The 21787-nt window shown below is 38.9% G+C and overlaps 1 protein-coding gene and 1 pseudogene across 1 annotated transcript in view; both read right to left on the bottom strand.

Annotated features, from left to right (window-relative positions):
* The window catches only part of fam49a (family with sequence similarity 49 member A), a 39225-nt gene extending 26194 nt beyond the window's left edge, over positions 1-13031 (bottom strand). The window contains exon 1 of the mRNA XM_040125821.1: positions 12896-13031. The gene's annotated coding sequence lies outside the window, so the exon portion shown is untranslated. The remainder of the gene's footprint in view (positions 1-12895) is intronic.
* Positions 13032-18178: 5147 nt separating this feature from the next.
* LOC120789234 lies at positions 18179-21183 on the bottom strand (annotated as a pseudogene).
* Positions 21184-21787: the final 604 nt, after the last annotated feature.

Below are 21787 nucleotides of genomic sequence, written 5' to 3'. Positions count from 1 at the left end.
TAAGGGGAGGTTGGCTGAGTTTTGCCCTAATATGGACACAGGCCGGGGTGTGTGGGGTGCTGCTGGAAGGCAGGGCATAGGGTGGGCTGGGTGGAGAGGGGAAACCTCCCCAGCACCACCACCACAATGGCAGCCTTGCTTTCCTCTGCTGTGTTACTGACACCCTTTATCCTTGCCTCTTACAGTCTACTTCACATACCAGCACAGAAATCAACTGCTTTGGTCTACTAACCATTCTCTTAACACTCTATACACAGTGAAGACCTCTTAGGCAGTTAGAATTTGTACATCAAGCACAGTTAATTTTGAAGCACTCTGAAATGCTCTTACTCAGAAATCATGCATCACATATCACACACAGCCACACACACACACACAGCCACACACACAGCACACACAGCCACACACACACACACACACACACACACACACACACACACACACACACACACACACACACACACACACTTGAGTCAGTGACACTAAAGCACAGTACTGAGTCTCCTCCTCTGCAGCAATACTCAGCTCTGTTCAGCTGCTGGCTCTGTGCGCCCTCTGGTTAAGCCAACTGTACCTGCTGCCTAATTTTACACTTGCTCATTACAAACTCACCACTATCCCTCCTCCACATCTGGCCTCTGGTGCAGAGACAGGTAGAGGGACACTGATAATGGCAACAAAAAAACTCAGTGGTCTTTTTTTTTTTTCCGGGGAGCAGTAGACATAGTAAACAAGTCACAGAGGCTTCTGGCAATGCTGAGAAAGAGAAAGTGCAATAGAGAGAGCAAGAGATTGCCAAGGCACATTAGAATGGATGAAAAGAACAATAGAAGGAGGGAAATCAAGACAAAAACCAAGTAGGAAAGTAAAGGAGGGTGTTTGGTATTTGGAGAGGAGGAGGATGCAGAGTAGCTGTCTGGCTACTAGCAGCCATTGCTGCATAGAGTGGGGCTCCAGGCGTAGAAATTACTCCTACATCCCTGCTCTATGCCACTTCTGTTCTGCCAAGCCCTGCCTGTCAGCAGCACTGCAGATACAAAGGGAGCCATGTCTGTGAGTGACTGACTTGTGTGAAACTAGTGTTAGTAAGTCTTTATGTGAGAGCATCAAGTGATCTCCACCACTACAGGCTACTTCTCTGCTTGGTGGTGGTCTGGCAAGCTATGCTAACTGAAGACCCTGGCAGCAAGATTTTTCTAAACAATACTGACAGACAGACGTGCTACTGCTACGGATTTCCTACACTGTACGAGGCTTAAATGTAGACTATTTGTAATTGTTAATACCGCTAAGCAGTAAAGTGAAACAATTTTCTGAACCTAAAAGGAACAGTTTTGACATTTTTTGAAATAAGCTTTTTGCTTTCTTGCCAGGAGGATGATGAGAAGATTGAAAACTCTTTCATATATTCTAGTTAAATATGAAGCTACAGCCAGCAGCTGGTTAGCTTATCTTAGCACAAAGACTGGAAAGAGCTCTGGCTCTGGCTCTGTCTGAAGGTAACAATATCCACTATCAAATATCCAATATCCAATACCTCTAATAACATGGTATAACCAATTACCATATTAATTACAGTTTGTTTATCTACACAAAACAAGTCACTGCACTAAGTAAAGAAACAGTCTGGCAAATAACCCCTCATTCAACCCCAAATTGTCATTTTTACATCTCAGTTTATCACACTTTGGCAAGAAAGCTATGCTGAAGTATTCCTTTAATAGCCTATTATAGCTAAATGAAATGATCAATTAATTAATTTACCGGCATTATTATATCTGCATGATTAACTAGCTTCATTATACCAATATTGGATTATTTGATTTTGCTAATATTTTCTAGACTTAAAGTGAACCACTTATAGTTAATCCTTCTACACCATGAGATACATGATAGAAAATGCTGAGCTTATTGTTCACATCTGAGAGACAGAGAGAGAGAGACAGAGAGAGAGGGGCTAATTTCTGCAAAAACAGGTTATACAAACACAGGGTGGGCCCCCAGTGGGGCACAGGGGTTTCCTTATGAAAACAAACCTATTTACAGCTTTCCGTGAACACTGGTTCTGCTGTGAAGTAGGGCTGGCCCGAATGCCTCGAAGCCTCGACCGTTGCTATGGTAATCAATATCCAAATCAGTATTTGAATGCAACATTGTTATTTTAAATTACTACCACAAAAATCCCAAACAGCCCACGTAATAAGAAATAGTAATCGAACATAATTAATTATGCCTCAACATTAATTATTATTAGTTATTCTCAGACATGGACATTTAATCTTAATGGCAGTTTTGTGTGTCAATCACAGCTCTCATCTAACATTACCAGCACCGACACTGGGACAGTGACCCATGACAGGCTTACAAATTACAACTATGCTAGCAAGATTTCAAAAAAGTCAAATGTCTGGAATAACTTCCAAATTTGTGATGAAAGTGGAGTGCCAGTTATGCCAAAGGAAAATGGCATATCACAAAAGTACAACGAGTTTGGCAAATCACCTGAAAACTGTAAGTAACAGCTTAGCTATCTCGTTAACTGCTAAAATGGACACTGCTAAAATTTTCTTTTCTCTATTATGGCTGATGTTAGGGCAACCTATATTCTAACAAAGAATACTTGCAAGTAATTCTCACTGAAGCTTTGAAGCTCCAAAAAATTGTATTCAGGACAGCCCTACTCTGATGGATCAGCTCTAATCACTTTCAGAATGGCCTAGCGGATGATACTTGACCTTAACCAACCATCCAGGCCTTTGGCTTCTGTCATGAGACAAGTCTGTCAACCAAGGCCAAGATGAAGTGCACTCTCTCAGTAATGCAACATATCTAGGCCAAATGTTTTTATCCTCCTTACACTGCTTTCACTTTGTTAGCTTTGTGACCCCATTCCTGATAAGTGAAAATCTAGCTTTACACACACACATTTAGTTACAAATAGTGACCAATTTCAATAACTACTGACAATTTGCAGTATAGTTTTACACACCTAGGCAGCAAAATTATTTAAATCAAGCATAATGGTATACTATGGTTTTGGTAGAACTGCAGCATGTATGCAAGAGAAAAAAAAACAATTTTTCTAGCAACACCCTTTGGACCTACAAATAATTACATAATCAAATCATTAAGACTAACAATCAGCATTAATCATCAAAATCTCAATATACAGTAATCAGGATCAGAGTTTAAGCCATTACTCTGTCGCAGTCACACATGACATCAGTTTCGACACAGTCAGTGCCCTGCGCCGACTGAGCTGCTGTTATTTGGTCCCTCCACTGGTTTTTGTGCTGATACACCCTCCTTACAAAGAGTGATGGCTGTCCTCTCAAAAATCATAATTCTGCTCTCACAGACCTTTAGCTTGCCATGAACAATAAACAGCTGTAAATCTCTGAATACCTGCACCTTCTGATATCAGTGACTGTGCTGCTGAATTGCAAAAAGCCAGTAAGCCAGAGGCCAAGATCTTTCTGCCAGCTGTGGAATGCATATGCACATAAACCAGAAAGCGTGACTCACATAGCAGGAATGTAAAGTTTGGTGTTTGTTAAATGGCAATAAACTTTATAAAATTGAACAGAAAAACGTGATCACAGTTGCTGATTTAAATGCCTTTGCAGAATAAATACGATCCCTCGGTGGCATGATACAAATATGACAGGTGACAAAGAATGAAAATATGAGAATATTAAAATCCGAGCAGCCTTTTTTTTATCTTGTAGTTTCATAGCTTTCAACCTAGCTTTGTAACACAATTTCCAAGGCTTTCCAATTTTCCAGTGGCCTAGAAAGTTTGATGCTTTGGGCATTTTTGCATAAATAAACTGCTAAAGCAAAGAAGCCTGTTGTTGAATGTAGTTTGCACAAAAATGATGGAACAGATGGTGTGCATTTTAGATGATCCCGTCGTATCACCACTCTGGTTTCAAAAACAACAGTTACTTATCTCAAATGAGGCAGCATAAAACTTTACAAGGTTAAATAAGGCCAAAATAAAAGTTAAAAAACAGGGAGACAAACATTTCTCATCACAACAATAAGCAAGGCAGGTTAAGAGTTAACTGTGAAAATTAAATCCTGAAAAAATAATATCCTTAAACATTGCTGTGCATCAGCACACGTGGGCTACGTGGTGTGAAAAATAGAGTATTTTAAACCCCCTTAGTTAACAAAAAAAAAAAAAAAAAAAAAAATCAGTTTTCTATCATAAAAATATTTATGATAGATGATTCCATATTAATGATTCCTTTGGAGAGTCTGTACTGTTACATAAGTAAACAACATTACGACGAACCAAATAAAAACTCATTAATCGTAATATTGGAGCAATTGATGGATAATAAACATAACAGAACTGACAGTAACAAGCACAGTCTCAGCACAATACTAGCCAGCGGGAACATACTGAAACTGTACAGCAAACAGACTTACAGAGCTGTTGTCCCACTGACAGGATATGAGTATAAGAAGTGAAACGTGAGTGGGAAGTGTGCAGGGTCATAAGGCAGCACAGCTTTGACACACACTTATTCTCAAAGACAGACAGACAGACAGACAGACGATAAAACAGGAACATGGAGTGGACCGTTTAATTTGCATGGTGTTTTACTGCGATACAGCAATGGTCGACTACATACAAATAACTCATTTCCTTAGAGTAATAAAAACAGGAGGGGATCACGGAGGGCCAAAAATGAATAAAAATATTGGAGAATTTTGACTGGAAAACATTATTCATGGTGAATATTGAACACTGTTAGCCTAAGTGTTAGAACACTTTAAGTTTTTAAGAGATAAGCTGTTCTAAGAGCTGAGATTTATTAATCCTACTTTGCCAAATTGTGAGGCAGAAAAGGCTCCTTGTGTGAGTGGGTACACAATGACAGCTAAAATGATAACCTTGATTCATAGGTCCCTTTACAGCATAAATTTTGAAAGGTCATAGTAGGAAGAGCACAGGTGTTAGTAATAACATTAATGATGGCTCTGTTCTATTCAAGTCTCCCAGTAAGTCTTGACAGTCTGACAGTTAGCCAATATGCACAATACCAGGACCCTGACACTGAAGCAGCTAAAAGGAATGTGCCAAAATGTCTTCTGTGAAAAAGACATGATAAAGTCTTGAAGCCCCTACAAAACCTTGGTCCAACAATACTGGTATTTTTCCTTGTTATTGGTTAGATCTCTTCTTCAAATTGCAGTCACACCAAAATTTCCTCCCCTTTTATTTCAATGCGAATTGGGAGAGAGACATATTTATAGAGCTGAAACAATTAGTCAGTTCATCAATTAGTCAACTGACAGAGAGCTGATCGGTTATCAAAACAGTTGCCCGTCTGGTGGACTCTCCAATGTTCCACCAGAAAAAGAAAGTATTGACTGTTTATATAAATGCATGGTAAAGGTACAGAAACAACCAGCAGAGTTGGGATACTGATTTTATATGCACTTTATTTTAGTGTTTTCACTTGGATGTACATAGTTAAGCTTACTTGATTTGACCAGGATAATCCACTTATTATTAATACTGCTTTCCAGATAGTCCTGGGTACATGTTAGAAAAAAGATAAAAGCATGTGTGCCATACCAAGCACATCGATTCTTATTAGTACATTGCAACATAGGTCCAACCACCTTTAACCTGAACATATGTTTAGTGGGAAAAACTGACTACTATCATGTTTGGGTGTGCAGGGTGTTTAATGATTTTGTCCAAGAAAACAATTTTATACCACTTCTTTCATATTGTGTCAATACTGACTCTGTGTGAAATGAAATGCCTTGATATTGCCTGTGTGAAATGAAATGCCTTGATATTGTTGTTGAAAAACCAAAAAGAGAATATATGCTATTTTAATTTTTCAACTTCTCTTAAGACTTCTTCATAATGTATTCACCTTACTGCCTACACTTTATTGCTCTTAAGATCTCTTTCACTCTTCCACTGTCACACGAACGCACGCATGCACACACAACACACAACACACACTCTGTTAGCTGAGCATCTGAGGCTCTAAAGCCAGTGAGAAGTCTGTTGTATTTTCTGTTCCAGCCCAGACTGCAGAATTGGCTGAGTCAGTGGTGGCTGGTGGTCAACTGGATTATTAGTTGTTGATAACCGGAGGAGAGCCAAGCACCAAAAGCCAGGAGCGTTGGACCTGAGGGACTTCTAAGCCAGTTTGTTCTGTCTGAATGAAATAATGACTTTAATTAGTGTAATGAGAATGTTCAGCTTCTCTTGAAAGGATGCGCCCAACCATGAACTGAGAAATAAGGAAAATCAAAATGAGTAAGGACAATGGAGACAATGATTTTGTCCAGGTCATACCTATAAACATTTGCCATACATCATTCAGCTTAGAGAGGACATTAAATGTGCATGTTTTGGCACTGGTAGTGGCCAAATATATTAGAAAAACCACCTTGCCTAAAATCTGATTTAAAAAGTTGTTAAAACCACAGATAAAAACAATTTTATTTTCAGATTTTCTACCAAGTTATGTAGCAAGTGAGCTGCCATTTTAGAGTGATGTAATGTAATGGTTGGTTGGTTCCATTGGCCAGTGAAGACAGTGAGGCATTTCTGAACTGTAACAATAATTTACCTTTGGGATTAATAAAGTACTCTATCTACATAATACCTTTTTATTAAGGTCTGGTTTTGTATTATGATCTTTACTTAGATTTTTCTGTTTTTACTAAGTGCTGTAAAAGGTAATAGTTGTTAATCACTCTCTAAAAACTAGTACTAACAACTGATAGTATCTGTCAGGAAGTGGCTGTTGTACTTTATTGCAGCCCAGGACTACGAGAGGGCTCCAGTGCTATTCGCATAGTATCTAAAATACAGTACTGGTTGAAATTACTGGCACCCCTTAATTTTAAGTACTTAACTTGGAATAGCTTGAGAAAAAAAATGCAAATTAACCAATTTTGCATAATCAAAATATTTTAATAAAATGTCCAGGGTTACTGAACAAAAGAAAATAAAAAAGCATAATAGTGCATAATAGCGAAAAAATAAAAACACAAAATGTATCCCAGACACAATTATGGTACCCTTCAGTATTGTTTGGTTGCAGAACCTTTGGCAATAATTGCTCTAAACATTCTTTGCAGCCATCTAGAAACTTCTTGCACCTGTCTGCTGGTCGTTTCTGCCACTCTTCCATTGTTAAGTTTACAAGCTCTTTTAAGTTTGCAGGACTCCTTTTCGCAAGTGCAGATTTCAGCTCTCTCAGATTTCAGGTTTTCAATGGGATTTAGGTCAGGGCTCATTGTTGGCTAGTTTTAAAACAGTCCATCTTTTCCTTTTCAACCATTCTTTTGTACTGCTGGATGTGTGCTTTGGGTTGTTGTCCTGCTGAAAGTCCCAAGACTTTCACCTAAAACCTAGTTTTCTGACACTGGGTAACACATTTCACACTAAAATACTTTAGTAATCCTCTGATTTCATTATTCCTTTGATGCATTCAGTGCCTCCAGTACCAGAGGGAGCAAAGCAGCCACACAGCATGATAGAACATCCACCATGTTTTACTGTAGGTAGGGTGTACTTTTCCTTATGGGCTTTGTTTCATAGTCTATAAACAAACTGATGCACTGCATTCCCAAAGAGCTCTACTTTGGTTTCATCTGTCCATAGGACATTATCCCAGAAAGACTGTGACTTATCTATGAAAGTTTTTGCAAACATTAGTCTTGCCTTTTTGTGCCTTTCTTTCAGTAGTGGTGTTCTCCTTGAATTCACCCATGGAGACCTAATTTGTTTAGTGCGCAGCGTATTGTACGGGCTGAAACTACCACTCCAGATTTCTCCAGGTCAGCCTGAAGCTCCTTGGATGTCTTGCGTGGTTTTATTTACCACAATCCGCATTAGCCTTGACAGACTTCTCTCACTGTGTTTCTTCTTAGCATCTCACCAGTTTTATGAGTGTGAAACTTATTGATAATATTAACAATTGCTAAAACAGGGATTTCAAGATCTTTGGCCATTGCCTTGTAGCCTTTGGAATTGTTACATTTTTTGATAATAGCATTTCTGATGCTCTCGGACAGCTCTCTTGTCTTCACCATTGTGGAAAAGAAACTGGAAACATCCGCCCCTTTGCAGTAAAACCCATCATTCATTGGTTAATTCAGGCCATGTGAACACTGAAAATTATGCACAGGTGAGTCTTATTTGTTTCTTATTGTGTGTCTTATTTGCCACTAGTCATGTGTGATGGCTTTTTGGGAGTTGGGCCATGTGAAGGAAAGGCTAACTATAAAAACCTTGTTGCACGCATTGCAAAAGGAAGAAACAAGATAACAGAATTACAGATAACAAAATGTATAATGTCTGGAAATTATCTAATGTTTGGATTCCTGACTGACTGCTTTGGAAAACTTGAAGTAACGGTAAGAAATATTTCTTTGGAGGTTTGCACCAGCTGTGACCTTTACTGGCTGAGGAATCAAATGTATGGTGTGGAATTACATGAGTTTTAGGTAAATACTTTCAGGCCTGGGTGTTTTATAATGGTTGTGGTTGTTTTTTAATATATGACAGTACTTTTGGCTGCTATATTGTATAGCCAAGCTTGCAACAGATAACTCCTATGCTGCAGAGATACTGTGGGAATCTTTAGGCTAGGTGTGTCTTTAGGCATGTCTGATTTTGTGTCAGGGTAGGGGGGGGGCAGGTGTTCACGGGTGTTGCTGTTTGGGGTGAAAAATGTATCCAATGAGAGAGAGACACTCATGTGAAACTTTATTGCAGTCATTCACAATGTTCAATGTTTATATCCAACAGCTACTGTGACAGATGTTGGTGAAAACTGATTTTTTTAGAATGGGCATAGTTGATGTCTTAGTACCTGCCAACTTCTGTGGGTTTCTAAATGCACTACCAGTCTCTTCCCTGCCTGGCTGGTGTGTTTTAGTGCCCTTTCCCTCCGGCAGACTGATGCCTCAGTACCTCTGCTTTAGTATGTTTGGTGGTCAGTAGAACACACGTTTATGTGGTTAAATTGAAAACAGACGAGCAACTTCAGGCAACGCAACAGTACTGTTCTCCGTTTCAGTGGCACTTTATGAAAATTTACTTTTTCGGCCTTGGCTTTAACACTGTAAAACTAATTTTCACATCCTGGAGCAATGCAATAGTGGCCTCCCTTTTGTCTTCTGATGTCCTGTGGCTCCTCAGTTTCCATCGCTCACTGTCTCCACCTTTCACTGTCTATACCATTGTATCTGTTGAAAACAGCCAAGCCAACAAACTCCCTCATGTCACAGGTTATAGTCCTGCAAGATGGCTGCACCATTGTTACGAAAGGTAAAATGGGGCTTCTTTTTTCTTTTTATATGGTTACATTTGTCATGTTTGTTATATAATTCTTGATTAGAGTGGAAATCCATTTAGTAAATCATGCTAACTTGATTGACTGCTTCATATTCACTTTAAAAATAATTAATATTTGTATATTGTAACCAACTATGCAGTTTTTACTTTCTATTTGTTTTCTCTTCATGCCAAGTGACATTCTCATTCATCATGCTGTTGAACGAACTATACATTCAGCCAAAATCTGACATGCATAAACAAATGTGTGATTGAATGTACAAGAGACAGTCTTGCAGCACTGCAGGCTAACCGTGGCTGGCATCAACAGTCAAATAATGATATAAGAAGGCTTCACACTGCTTGTTCAGTCAGATATTAGACTTGGCACTGGTACAATATGCAGCGCTTGATGGAAATCCTTTCAGATTTCTCACTTGGTGTCACAAAGCAACTTGTGATTCATAGCTGGAGTTCAATCAAATATTGCTGCTGCAATCAGTTTCATATGGAGTTTGAGAATAGGTAAACTGCAAATATCACATTACCTCTTTCTGGCCTGGTGAGAGTTAAAAGCAGCACATTTCAGTAGCTAGAAGCCTCTTTGTAATATGACTGTAATGACTATACTAATCATATTTCACACATCAGAAGGTAGCATTAATTCCAGTTTGCTAACCGTGTTTAAGGTGGATACCGTATTTCTTTGATCTCAACAACACACACTCAACCCAAAGTGATGTATTGTATGTTGCTGTCTAATTTTGGTTTAGGTTTGACTGTACATATGTTGGTCCTGTTTTAGTAATAGTGGAGGATGCAGTTTGCACTTTATACCTGGCTGCCCAATCAAGATGTGAATAATAATGCTAAACATCTCCCACATGCTTACTAAGGTTGGTGTTTATGCATTCCTTTTGTATGGTATTTTCTTCAGACATTGTAGCACTGCTCTTGCTGTAGCGGCGTAGCAGAGCTAAATAAGTGCAAAAGAAACAGTGCGATGCAATACAAAAGCTTTCCCACGTGCTCGCCTCAGGCAACCTGTGATGCAGCAGCGGTTAAAACCCACAACATGTTAGAGACGGTGTGAGATGCCATTTCCTGTTTTCTCTCGCGCGCACACACACAAGCACAGAATGGTGAGAGAACAAAACTATGAGACATTAACTGCAATCTAACAGCCAGTGCTCTGCCTGGAAGACGGTTGAGCAGAATTTCAGCGACACAAACACAGTGCATTAAAACTCTGCCAAAATACATTTGTAAAGTCTGGCATGTCTTTTACTCTTTTCAGTGTTCTCCCATCACCACGGCATCTGAAACCTTTCCATGGTTCACATGGACCACACAAAACCCCAAATGATGATAAGTCTGTTTACATTAGTTGCACACTCGTAACAAAGAATAAAATTATCAGTTGCATACTGAAATTACTGCCAAACTAAATCTCCTGGGAGATAGGCCCCATCACCGGGATGTTCAAAAGCAATACACTGACTAGTCACTAAAGCGATATTCATCCATATAAATATTGGAAGGGTGACAGTGTTAAAAAGGGGTTGGTAACAGTGTAGGGCATCTTATGCTGGCCACGCATTTGAAAGCAAAAGTCTAATACCTCTATAGAGTCAGACAGAACAAGACTTGGTTAATACATGGTTGTGAACCAACTGCCACATCATATGTACTTTGTTTTATATCTTGCTGCTTATAGTAATGACTTGGCATCATCCTTTTGGGGCTATATAAAACCCTGCGTGCCCTAATTTATCCCAACTGTGTAAAAGTGAATACTGAAGCACACAGCTAGGTTAGGCCATGCAAAGAACATGCGAAACATTTCATCTTCTTCCAAGAGAGTTCAGATTCATCAACAACAGCCATTGTCCAGTATGTTTTAAGTCACAGAATTCAACCAGTGTTCCGGAAACGCTGAAATTACAGCCTGGTATACTGACTGGAAAAAAAAAAATAAATAAATAAATACATACACGCACATGTGCGCGCGCACACACACACACACACACGCTTTTGAAGACTGCAGCTGTTGCTGTAGGTCTTCTCTGACAAAAGAGCGCCATCTCAGAGCACTAAGAGCCACAATAAAGCACATTCCTCTAACAGCTTACAAAAATTGGTATCTCAGCTGGCGGCATCAGATACATAACTAACTTTTAAGACCCTCTGCACTTGCTAGTGGACTGGTTCGCACAATTCAGTCTTTGGACTAATTAACTCTGGAAGGAGGTACAGGGTCCCTCAGTGTAAGCACAACCACTTTAAACATTAATTTGTACCACTGTCAGTCAGATTTATCAAAGGGCAACTCCTATAGGACAGAAAAAAACAGTAGGGGGCTTAAGATAACTGTAGGTTTTTTCAACTGCGTGTGTACCCATTTGTGTGTAAAGTGAGAAGTGTATTGCTATCACGCTAATGCTTGCAAATATGTGCCAATTTAATGTGTATTCAATAGGTTTTTACGGTAAAATTTGTATTGTCTGTTTGATGGAACAGTTTGCTTAAGCCAACACAACTGTCTCCCATGGGAGAAAATTAAGTAACCTTAACCTTGATTCTTGGAAAGGCCTTAGTCATGTCTCATTTCTTAATCAATCAATACCTACCATCTATGTATATTCCCACGCCACATGATGAGTTTGACTAGGTACCACCACCTACATCTCAACACTGCAATGAATTGAAATATTGGACATGGGCAATGATGTATTGCTGTTGTTGGATGTAATGAAGTATGTACTCCAGTAATAGCAGAACAGTCACTCAATGGCAGCTCATGTCAAGATAAGTTAAAGAAACAACTCCCGTTGTCTGGCATTTATAACAGTTCAATGTTTCTTGGTCTCCTAGACTAAGATAGGTTAACAGGGCTCTTCTACTTGTCAAACAGATTGAGAAATTCACACGAGAGCACCGCTAGAAAGGAAATAACTCATAATGTTATGTTCCAACCACCGCCTTGTTTATGTTCTGTCGGATCGTGGTGGACTTCACACAGTTGTGAAAACGCAGTGAATGCGGATGAAAAGAGTTGTTAAATTGTCATAAACGGGGTCCGAAAGCATTTCACTCACTCACTCACTCACTCACTCACTCACGCGATTAAGAATCAAAATAAATCAGTAACGATACAATTCAATATGCTGACAACAGGAAAATTCAAATGAAATGTGGCTAGAGATTTGGCTGCTACTTGTGAGCTAGGTTTTCTGGCTAGCCAGTCCGCCTGTTAGCCAGCACTGCTGTCAGGCAAAATCTGGAAAGGGTAGTATATTAACAGAAAACTGTGCCCTGTTTAAAAGTCTTCTCATACTTGCACAACTATTTAACACTACTACATAACTAATTTCAGCGCTCAAAAGCGGCTAATGTTAGCTAGCGTGTTAGCGCTTCCTCACCGGCATCTCCCATCTTCCCATGTGAACTAGTTTGACAGTCACTGACTTGACGGGGATAAGACAATTTGGCACGACACCAGGCAAATTGAAGCGAACTTAGCTCCCACTAAACAACAATAAAAGTTGGTTAAAGCCAAAAACTCACCACTATGTCTCTTGGGCGTTGTACTTTCTAGGAGGTAAGAACCGAAGTCTTTGTCTGAGCAGTACTTTTACCGACCTTAGCAGCTGTCTGTCCCCAGAAGCCACAGACAACAACACTCGCAGCACTCAACCCGCCCTCTACCACCAGAAAAACGAAGAATTTAAAAAAAAAAAAAAAAAAAATCAGCCTTAAAGTCCCGCCCAGTCACATTTTTAATTGGTTAATATTAGGGACAGTGCGAAATAAGCTTATTAAATCAGCTATTGTCATTTCGTTGTCCAATAGTACTGTGTCAAATTAATTCCTCTCGGCAGTGCATGGAAAGATTTTCTGTCTCAAAATTCAATTCAAGCTGAAAATGAATTTTATGACGAAAAAATTTTATGACGGAATTGTTCCAGTTCCGTATTTTAACATAGTTAATTTTTTCTTCAAGGATTAAAATACTCGTATTTCAGGCCAATATAATAACTACATTTTTGACCACTTTTAATTCTATTTAGAATGTGAAAATAGCTTTGCGTTTTGGACTGTTGATCTGGCCAACCAAACAATCTAAAGAATCTATAAAGAAATTATAATGGGCATATTTCAAAATTCATCAGTTATTTGAGTAAATAAATGACAGATTAATCAATAATGAATCATTAGTAGTAGCCCTAAATAAGTGTAAGCTATTTTGAATTAGAATTTGAAGAACTTATCATAACCTGTGCCCAGTGAACTGTCTGTTATCCAACCAAATGCTTTTCATTTGGCCACATTACATTAAAAAACAGGTCAGGTCACAATTCACACTGGAATTTACATCATAGCACACTTCCTGCTTGTAATGGCTGGTCTAAACTGGCATTAAGATTGATGGATGAATTCAAAGGCATGTTTGAACATTAGTTTGACTAGAGAATGGGGTCCTGCATATTTTATGTCCTGAGGGCTACAATGCAAAGCACCAGGAACACACACACACACACACACACACACACACCCTTTAAAAATATAAAGGGTCTACAATCAAAACATACAGTCCTTTCAGTACTGGGCCACATGTAGCTCACTGACTATATTTCCTCTATGTGTTGCCATAACAGATTGCCATAACGCATGCTGGGACCTAGATCCCGTGACTGTGGGAAAAGTTGGAAGCTTATTGTTATCAGCAGTGTAATCAGAGTTATGTACAGGGTAAGCACACATCGACAGGACTATAAAGGCCAATTAGGTTAGATGAAGGATGGGTAAGACTACACCCTTATCTTCAACTACCACATCCGAGTTAAGAGTTAAGTTACTCTAGACACATGCACACACAACAAAAAACATGTATTTGTTACACTGTCCAGCCATTATATTAGAAGATATAATTATCCACTGATGTGTTATATCATGTGAGTCATTATAAAACATGAGTCAATGCTGTAAATAGGTCTGTTCTCAAGCAAGGAAACATTACGAGGTACAGCCTTACAAAAATATACTTTGCTTGAAGACAGTAATTTAAAAGTTCAATAAAGACACTCACATGATACAACAGACATTTTCACTCTATCCAGCAGATCAACTGACTAGACACACTCATAACAAACCTCAAAAGCATATATCTTACTGAGGGTTTTGCTCCTATGTTTTATTCTTTGACATTGGATGACGCTGTCAGTGCTTTGGAAAACAGAGGCTGCATGGTGATTTAGGAGGTATACTGTATAAACAACCAACCTCACTGCTTTGAGTGTCTTTGAGCAACATATTAAATTCTTTCTTAAATATTAAATATTAAATTCTTTATTGCTGCAGGGTTGACCACTGATCAGACTGCTACGGGACTGAAAAGGGGAAAATTCTAACCTTCCCTTTAGGAATAATTAGTTTGTCACAGATTATGTGTAAATAGTTGTAGAGATCGTCCAATTGCTTAAAATTGTCCAAACATGACACCTGGTGGTGATTGCTTGTTGCCATAACTGTTGCAGTACAAAAATTGTCATAATGTACAGGCAGTCACAGGAGAGACCACTATTGCAGCCTAAAACTCACATTCTGTGTACAGGATGCATAGAGATTGCACTGCATGGCCTATTTGCTGTACATGCTTTGTGGAATAATAACTCTAAAACGGATTAGATGAAACTTGAAACTTTCCTGTGGCTAAACGGAGTAATCTAGTCCTGTATTTAGTTCAATAATTCAGTCCCTGCATTTATGCATTCCAGAATCCTCCTGAATGGGTTTATTTGGAATATCAGAGAAAATTAGACTACACTAGTTTTTAATCTGTAAAGCAGTGATAAGGTTTATCCCTCTTCAAAAAGGTGAATGAATCTAGAATCTTTCAACCTAAAAATTGGAAATTACAAAACAAAATGCATAAAAAACTGGGGGCATATTGTTCTTCTAGTCTAAGTTTGCACAGCATCTGGCTTCACAACTGGCCCATATTGTAATTTCCCCTTTTTGTTACTTCAATGGTTCTGAAGTAAAAGAAGTGAAGTAATGATAAACCTCAGTTAAAATATTACAAAGTGAAACTGCTAAATTATACTCTCGACACTGGTTTTCTACACATATTTCAAAGATTTAAAGTTGGGAAAATCATTTGGTGAGATATAGTAGAATCTGTATCTGCTTGTTCAAACACATATCTGAAGACATATGATGCTTTTATTGAGTAAAATGTGTTTTTTGTTTCTCCAAAAATTCCATCTAGTGAAGACACTCCTACTGTCTTATGCACCATGTTCTACAAAATTTCATTTGTTTTTTGGAAGCTTAAAGATATCAAGAAGATTTTACACTATTCCTTTTTTTTAAAAACAATTTTCGAACAATTCTTGTCCAACAACATGCTTTTGTAATGACTGACCCATTGGCTAAGTGGAAGTGTAGGGTAAACTTGATGCCAATGGAACATACAGTTGTAATGTTCAGTTCTTGATAACAGAATGAAAATTTACCTTTTGGCAATCAATCAATGTAAAATGCAGCAACCAACTACAACCAAACAAGGGTGAGTAAAGAGAACCAAAACAAGCTTCACAACCTACACTGCCAGAAATGAGAGATTAAGAGGTATGATCTGTATCCTTCCATCTCTCCCTCTTTGTCTCTAAAGAAGATATTTTTTTTCAATCTGTAAAAAAGTGACTACAATCTTGCATATTTAAACAGAACATCAGACAAAGAGGTCATGTTTAAGGTCAGTTATGCATGCAAGGGTTACTGGTGGTTTCAGTGGTTTTCTAGTTTGGCTTGCAAAAAGAAATGGTTCGCTCCATGCAGGCACACTACTGCAGAATTAACATTACAAAAATCTTAGCCTCTGGGTGGCAGAAGCTCAACACACTGGTGATTCAGCTCACTCTGAATTTAATACACTGTACATAATATTTACTTTAATGGATACTGCACAACAGCTAAACCAACTGTATAGATGTATGATGCAGTTTGTGCATCTTAAAAAAAAGATTTACTGGTACTTTCTCTACAAATCTTCTAAACTTCATGACTTAATATGCTTTCTCATCCATGTCCTACAGTACCTGCTCTATATATTATACTTTATGCTTGATGATTTATGAACATAACATAGCAACTGTGGGTGGAGTTTGCTAGCAATCACCTACTTATAGGATTATAGGATTTCAAGTTAGTTGTGGCCCTGAGCAAGGACACCCAAATCTTGTTTATTGTTCCTGCTCCTGGGATTGGGATTGAAAATGAGTTTAATATGCTGGTGTTATGCAATTGGCTGTTGTTTCCAAGAGGTGACTTCAAATCTATAATGTGAGTATAAAAAAACATATACAGTACCAATATCGACATTCAGGCCCCAGAGATGGAAACAAATACAAAAACAAATGCCGTGATCCCCTCTCTGTTCATTCTTGGCTTTGTGCAGAGCAGAACAAGAGTTTCTTTCGTCCATTGATGTCCGTATTTGGCTGGGTGCCGGAGGACTTGCTAATGGCTGCATGGATTTGTTTGAATTATTCTGGCTGTTCAACAATGCACTTATATAAAATAAAAGCATGAAAATATATTTGATCTACTAACATCAAGCCTAAAGTAGTGTTTCCAAATTTGTTCATTGATTTCATTCTCACTCATTTCCCCATTCATCTGTTTTCACATCCTTCCAAACACTTTGGTTTAAAATAGAGGCAGGGAAAATGATAAATGACATGTCAACATTTCTATTTTTGTGGGTGAGAATCAAAATGCTTCCAGACCAGAATATACATGGATTTTAAATGTCACCACTGCTGTATGATAAAAGGGCTATTTTTTACCCAATAGACCAGGTGCATTAATGTGTTAATGCTACTTCCTCACAACCTCTCCGCACTGTGAAGTGTCCAAATGTCAGTCCTCTGTTTGCCCCAGTTGTGGAAACACCAGTTTCTGCATGGTGGGCTGCAAGTTGAGCAGAGAGGGCAAAATGAATCAAATCTCCCCCTGGTGGTCCCCCAGTTCGAATGGGCTAGAGTACTGTCAGTGCCCTTTTTCATGTAATACCACTTGTATTAGAGCACAGGACACAAGAGCCTGAAAATCGTGGTAAAAATTTTGGAAGCCAATTTTCAACGCTGTATTTATTTCTGATACAATTTTCTGATTTTGCATGGGCACACCCTGACTGGTTCTTGGTCCCCCCTGTGCCACCATATTTAAAAAATCCTGGGATCACCCCTTCTTACCTGAGGCCCCCGTGCAATTCCAGGTTGCTCATGGCTGCTTGTTAGATACTTTAGTCCACCCAGTCTGACCTCATCTGCCGGCTGTTTGCAAGAATCTTTAGGAAACATCATAAAATGAAATGGTGTTTGAATTTCACCTGCCCCAAAAAGAGGCAGTGCAAAAGTGCTCTGCTGCTCTGCAACACCCATGTGCCTCACAATGTTGTCACCCTAATTGTCTTCTGTTCTGTGAGCATGCTGTGCACTCGCATACACATTCTGTACATCTTGACAGTAAACAGTAAACAGTGTCTTTCAGACGCAGGAGGGAGGAAAGAGAACATAGCACAGTACAGGTACCACATAGAGATCTATAATAATAATGAGACTAATAATAAAACTAATAATAATAATAATAATGATGATAATCACAATAATTGAGGCCGAGGATGTTGAGCGGGACCATGGGGGCAGTAGGTGGTTTGCAGTCACAGATCCAGAGAGACGAGAATGGACAAAACTACGGGAGAGAGAAGAAGTCAAGTTCTCCAGCAGTATAGGCCTATAGCAGCATAACTAGGGGGTGGTTCAAGACAAGCCTGAGCCAACCCTAACTGTTTGCTTTATCAAAAAGGAAGGTTTTAAGCCTACTTTTCAATGTGGAGAGAGTGTCTGCCTCCTGGAACCAAACTGGAAGATGGTTCCAAAGTAGAGGAGCCTGATAACTGAAGGCTCTGCCTCCCATTCTACTTTTGGAGACTCTAGGAACCACAAGCAAGTCTGCATTCTGGGAGCGCAGCGTTCTACTGGGGTAATTGGGTACTATGGGCTCTTTCAGATATGATGGTGTCTTTCCATTAAAGGCCTTGTAGGTGAGGAGGAGGATTTTAAATTCTATTCTGGGAGCCAATGCAGAGAAGCTAACACAGGAATAATATGATCTCTTTTCCTAGTTCCTGTCAGTACTTGCGCTGCAGCATTCTGGATCAGCTGGAGAGTATTTAAAGATTTATTGGGTCAGCCTGATAAGGAGTTGCAATAATCCAGCCTAGAAGTATCAATGGACTCGTTTTTCTGCATCTTTTGAGACAGGATGATGCTGGATTGAGGCAATGTTACATAGTTGAAAAAAGGCAGTCCTTGAAGTTTGTTTTATGTCAGAGTTAAAGGACATATCCTGATCAAAGAGAACTCCGAGATTGCTTACAGAGTGCTGGAGGCCAGGGCAATGCCCTCTAGAGTAACTATATCATTAGATAATGTGTTTCTGAGAGATGGGGGCCAAGTACAATAATTTCAGTTTTGTCTGATTTTAACAGCAGAATGTTGCTGTTCATCCAGGTCTTTATTTCCTTAAGGCATGCTTGAAGTTTAGCTAACTGATTGGTTTCATCAGGCTTAATTGACAAGTACAATTGGGTATCATCTGCATAAAAATTTAAGTTTATTGAGTGTTTCCTAATGATAATGCACATATATAAACGGAATAGAACTGGTCCAAACAAACAACCTTGTGGAACTCCATGACTAACTTTTGAGTATATGGAAGATTTATCATTAACATGCACAAACTGAAATCGATCTGATAAATAGGACTTAAACCAGTTTAGAGCGGTTCCTTTAATTCCAATTAAATGTTCCAGTCTGTGTAATAGGACTCTGTAATGGCCAATGGTATCAAATGCAGCACTAAGATCTAACAAGAGAAGTACAGAGACAAGTCCTTTGTCCAATGCAATTAGAAGGTCATTTGTAACTTTCAACAGTGCTGTTTCTTTGCTATGATCCACTCTAAATCCTGACTGAAAATCTTCAAATAAACTATTATCATGTAAAAAGTCACATAACTGGTTTATGACAGCTTTCTCAAGGATCTTAGAGAGGAAGGGAAGGTTATATATGGGTCTATAGTTGGCTAAAACATCTGGAGCAAGAGTAGGCTTTTTAAGAAGAGGTTAAATTAGAGCTGTTTTAAAGGACTGCAGTACATAGCCTGTTAAGAAAGACATTAATTATATCTAGTAAAGAGGTGCTAAGTAAGGGTAAAACTTTCTTAAGCAGCCTAGTTGGGATGGGGTCTAAGACACGGTTTAGAGGAAGACATTGTTGAAGTTAGTTGGCAAGGGTCGTTGGGAAAAAACTGTCTAGGTATATATCAGGTTTTACAGCTGTTTCTTCCTGTGTTTGAAGATAAATCGGTGCCGGTTGAGGGCAGGAAGTGGTGAATTTTGTCTCTAATAGTTAGAATTTTATCATTAAAGAAGCTCATGAAATCGTCAATACTGAGAGCTATAGAAATACATGGATCAATGGAGCTATGACTCTCTCAGCCTGTCTACTGTGCTGAAAAGAAACCGAGAGTTGTTTTTGTTTTCCTCTATTAAAGATGAGTAATAGGCTGCTCTGGCATTACAGAGGGCTTTCCTATATGTTTTAAGACTATCATGCCTGGCTAAGTGGGATTCTTCCAGTTTGGTAGAACTCCATATCCTTTCAAGTTTTTGCATAGTTTACTTTAATATGCAGGTTTGGGAGTTAAACCATGGAGCTAACCTCCTTTGTTTTATTATCTACTTTTTTAAAGGGGCAATAGAGTGAAGTGTCACTATCATTGACCCTGCATCAACAAGATTATAAATTTGGGAGGGACTAAAGTTAGTACACAAATCCTCTGTTATAGTGTGATATGGCAGTGAATTAAATGGTGATGGGATCACTTCCTTAAATTTAGCTACAGCACTATCAGATAGACATCTAGAAAAGGCAATTTTGCCTGAAGGTGTGTAGTCCAGTAATAGGAATTCAAAACTTACCAAACAATGGTCCTATAAAATAAGATTCTGTGGGAAGACTATTAAATGTTCAATTTTGATGCCATAAGTCAGACCGAGGTCAGTGAGTGGGTTTATTTACACTCTGAGCGAGCCAACTGAGTCTAATAATGAGATGAACGCAGTTCTAAGGCTATCATTATAAACATCCAAATGAATATTGAAATCACCTACTATAATAACTTTATCTGTACTAAGGACTAAACTTGATTAAAAACTCTGAGAATTCAGATAAAAATTCAGTATGGGCCAGGAGCGCAGTACACTATAACAAATAGAACAGGCTTTAAAGTTTACCATGATGGAAGACTAAGACTATGGTGTGAGACCAAGCTTTCAAATTTGTTAAAATTGAGTTTAGGTCTAGGGTTGATTATAAGGCTTGAGTTGAAAATGGCTGCAATTCCAACTCCTTGGCCAGTGCCTCTAGGAATGTGAGTATTAATGACAATTAATTGACTTGGGCGAGTGGATTCATTTAGGCTAACATATTCATCATGACAAAGCCAGGTTTCAGTAAGACTAAATATATCAATATGATGATGAGATATTAGATCATTTACTAATACAGCTTTGGGTGGGGCGATCTATGTTTAAGAGTCCACATTTAATTCTCCTGTTTTGTTGTACTTCTGCAGTGGTGTACTTAATTTTTATTAGTTTTTTGCGTACAACTCCATTTCTGTTTATTTTTGAGTTAATTAATTTAGGTGGTCAGGAGGCACACACAGTCTCTGTGGGGTTCTGGATGGGTGACTGCTGTAATGGAAGCAGAAAGAAGCATGTTAGACTGCAACTCTGCCTCCTGGTCTAAACTCTGGGTTGTCATGGTTTTGGTCTACTAATAACCTCTGTCAGATTTTTAGATACGAGAGCTCCAACCAAAGTGGGATATATGGCGTCTCTCCTAATCAGACCAGGTCTTCCCTAAAAAGTCTGCCAATTATCTACAAAGCCCACGCCGTTTGCTGGACACCACCTCAACAGCCGGCAGTCGAATGACGTATGTGGCTATACATGTCACCGCTGGTCAAAGTCCGACATTGTCTTTGCATATGTACACATCGACTAAACATTAAATTTGTGTACTCCGATTGGCGTAATCGGATGTCGTTACCACCAACTGCTCGGGAGCTGCCAGGGAGAGAGTAGGAGCTACGTAGCGTCGGCTACTGGGGGCTGGCTAACTACTGCAGCTAACAATTTGGTTTCCATTGTTTCAGAGCCGTGCTTTCAATTCACTGAGCCTCGCCTCCATCACTGCAAAAAAACTACATTTATTACTAAACATAAAACACACGGAGCAAGAGAGAGCAGGAGAGGGAGAAGGAGAAAGAGAAGCCAACGCTAACTGCTAAGATAGAGTAACTGGCCAATCTGAATATGGT

The sequence above is a fragment of the Xiphias gladius genome, chromosome 4 (genome assembly GCF_016859285.1).
Source record: "Xiphias gladius isolate SHS-SW01 ecotype Sanya breed wild chromosome 4, ASM1685928v1, whole genome shotgun sequence".
NCBI lineage: Eukaryota > Metazoa > Chordata > Actinopteri > Istiophoriformes > Xiphiidae > Xiphias > Xiphias gladius.
This window is presented reverse-complemented; position numbering and strand designations above follow the sequence as displayed.